Source organism: Phalacrocorax carbo, chromosome 3 (genome assembly GCF_963921805.1).
Source record: "Phalacrocorax carbo chromosome 3, bPhaCar2.1, whole genome shotgun sequence".
Lineage (NCBI taxonomy): Eukaryota > Metazoa > Chordata > Aves > Suliformes > Phalacrocoracidae > Phalacrocorax > Phalacrocorax carbo.
In genome coordinates, this window is record NC_087515.1 from 57928501 (window position 1) to 57932274 (window position 3774).

Sequence of the window (3774 nt, forward strand, 5' to 3'; positions counted from 1 at the left end):
TGATATTTTTAGTAATGCCAATACCTGATCACTTTCAGCTGATCCCAGACATTTGTCTCTATGCCTTAATTAGGAAATTAGATTAAGTAGTTCATGTGTGCTTCTGCCTTGCCAACAGCAGACATATACTGAGTTGGGGGCTGGTCATGTATGTCATTGGAATAGCCTTTCCTTGTTTGTTTTTTCCATGAACACCAACTTCAATCTGAAACTCACATCTGTCCCTGATGCCAGTTTAATATTTCATTGCATCTCTAGACAATACCCAGTGGTTGCTTTTTTTCTGTTTCTGACTATAAACACAGAAAGTGGTCCGTGTGGATGCTTTCACCACCACACATTAGTATATCACTTTAGGGTCCTGACAGTGGCTTATGCACTGACTAATAGCAGGAATAGTGCACATGTTCCTTGTAGGTGTGTAACTGATGATGTTCAGCAAAAGACATGTACAATGGTAACTGCAGTCAGCACCCAAAAATGTGTTTTCCCTCATAGACTTGTGCTATATTTACTGCAATTACCTCCTTCATCCTACTCTGCTCCTTCGTACATTCCCTCTTAGCAGTCATCTTTTTTGACTACTGCTGTCCTTTACACAGATCTCCCTTTGACTGAAGTAAGGTTTCTTATACCAAGTCCTAGCCATCTGAGGCCATCTCATGCTATAGCCTGTGTCTGTCCACGGCCAAAGGTAGACGATTAGAGGAAATGAGAAGGCTAAGGACTTCCATATATCTTCCCAAGTCTCAGTAGTCAAAGGTTTAGAGATTTCCTAAATTAGGTGTTTTAACTACCATACTGTGCATTTGATAGTTAATCCAATCTGAATAGATGTGTTGGATTCCTTTTTGAGTGTCCAGGCATTATTGGTTTCCTGTAGCATCCCATATGAAGTCTTAAGAGTTCTCAAAAAAAAACCAGCTATAGAAGAACATAGATAGGAAAGACTGGCGGGGGGGCTGGTGGTTTTGGTTCTGCCTGACCATTCACAGTCTCTTTCCCTTCCACCTCTTGCATTTATGTAGCCAACGTTCACCCTATACAGATAATATGGTCATTGAAAATTTGTGTGTTTGGAGGCTCTTCTATCATCTACATCTTTTTTGTAACACTTCTGTTAGACCCCATATGCATGTAAGAATTCATCAAAAAGACTTGCCCCAGCCTAGCCATGAGACTATCTCATAGCAATGCTGTAAGGCTCCTCCAAGCAGGATGAGAGGGTTATGCTGAGGTCATGGGGATGATGGCAAGAACCAATGGGGAGTATCTAAAGCAGAGATGGAGCTGCATAACTTAGAGCTCATGGCTGGGCGCTGGAAGGTGGCCTTGCTTTCGTGCAGTAGGGTGGTAAAACAGCAGAGGTAGTAAGTTGGTCCCAAAGCCCTCAGAAGCAGAGCCACATGAGCTCGGTGCAGAGCTAACACACTGCACTGTACAATGTAGATGTGTCCTTGTAGCCTATAAACGACACCTGCTCATCACATATTTGCTCTGAAAAAAATAAAGGGTCATATTTGATACTGGACTACATTTTTTTTTCTTCAGAACAACAACAAATACACACAGAATATAATGGGAAACATTAAAGAAAGAACTTCTGGTCCAAAAGCTTTTAGTGTGATGGCCCTATCTTTTAAGAGTGTTTACATGGATTTCATGCACTAATACCTGAGTACTTTTGTGTTCTTAATAGCTATATTTCTATCAAAATTTTCTAGCTTCTGTCCAAGTCTGACGGAAAAGGAATAGGGTTATTTGTAGCGTTTCTCTTGACTTTTTTGAAACTCAAAAGAAAAAAAAATCCAGCTGCTAGGCTTTAGTGTTTAGGGTAGAACAGAAGCAATAATGGAAATAAATTTGCTTGAACTTGTCATGATAATAATAATAATAATTATTACTTTTATATAAAGCTTGGATTGAAGAAAATCCAACAGTGCATTTAGAAAAACTGATTAAAATCTACCATACAAAAATTCACTGCTTCCACCCACTCCTTCCCACAGTTCCTCAGAGCATCACTGTGTTTATATTATGAATGTCTATGGTATGGAGTTATTGAAACTAAATCAGGTTTTAATAAAACAAGGTATTGTGGGATTTCTATGGGGCTGAAGTTCAAGTTAACAATCTTGACTATATAACGCCAAATACAGATTTAGCTTAAGTTAATACCAAAGGGAATTTTATTTAGCTTTCTTTCTTTCTCTGCTCTACAAGAGAAAAATTAATATCTCATCACCTCTAAGAAAGTCAAAGTTATTCCAGAAGAGTGAGAGATTACAAAGTTCCCAGCATTGCAAGTAGAGGTAGTTATTTTAAACAATAACATTCAACCTTCTGTATTGCTCCTCTTGCTCTTTCAGCACGGACCTGTCTCTGCAGGATGGATTCTCAGCTGCAAAGCATCTATATCCTAATTTATGAGTATGTGAATATTCAAGGTTAACAAGAACGTATTCCCTGTGGGAGAAGCAGTCAGTGCCATTCAGACTGCATTCCTTTTTCATTCCTTGCCATAGAGTAGGCTGTTGAAAATGTGTCTGGTGAAACTGCAGGTTCCTATTCTACTTACATGAACAAATTTAATGTTTCTAATTGGGATTAAGTGAAGTATCTCTCCCCATGACTGGATGGCCAGCAGGAAGAACAAATGAGTTTAGATATCTGCTCTAAATCAAAAAGAGAGAGGATAGATTTAACTTTTTTTCACCATATGATAATTGTTGTCCTTTCTATTCCTGTATACAGGTCTTGGGATTTTCTAGGGGCTGTTTGATTTGGTTTGGGGTTTTTGTTTTTTTTTAACATTCAACCTAAGATAAAGGAGCCAAGCAGGTGTCTCACATCACAACTGGACTGGAAAGTAGGGAAGAGAAGATTAATGGCTTGGGTTTTCAAGCAGGTCACCCTTTTAGCCAGAGGTAGGTGCCTGCATATGCCAGTTTTACTGGATTAGAATAGAAACCTAAGCACAATTTGGGATGTCCCTTTTATTTTGTCTCTAATAGATTTATGTGGGCATTTGCCTGGTTCTGGGGATACTCTACTTACACAGTACCCATATATTGCCTGGAAGGACCAGGACCTACTTGGACCTGGGGACTGTGTGTTGGGTATGATGCATTGCAACAGGTGTGAAGTATTTATTCTGTATCTGAGCTGGGCAGCTGGGAAAGCCCAGCATGAATACAAGTTGTGAGGCAGTTTCATTTTGTCTCTAAGCACATCTAGACAATATATGCACACCTGAACAATTTGCTTGGCCTTGCCCCTTTTAATACAAGGAGCTTGTATTAAAAAAGGATGGATGACCAGACTGTCAGCCAGACTATCATCGTGTGTGGCCAGCCAGTATGGCCACACATTCCTCTTCCTGTGCACCAAGCTGCTCATTAATCTGTGTTTCCCGACATGATGACCCTTCTTCAAGGCAACATTCACTGAAGCATGGGAAGGTAGGGAGTGTACAGCAGGGAGCGTTTGGAGCGGCGGTGTCAAATGGGACCAGTAAGGGTGTGCTCAGTGCTGCAAAACCAGTGGGGTGAGGGACATAAGTGACTAGGGTATAGACTGAAAACCTGTCAGGATGAAACCTGTGCATACCCCAACTTCTCTTTTCCCTATGTGCCCTGGTTTCCATATCAAGAAAACAGAGGGTGCCCTAGGCAGGACCAGCAATGCCCCCCAGCAGGTGTCAGTTGCAGTGCATGATGAGCAGGGCCCTGGGGCACACCATCTCCTGCAATGGTTACAGCCACAAACTGCTCC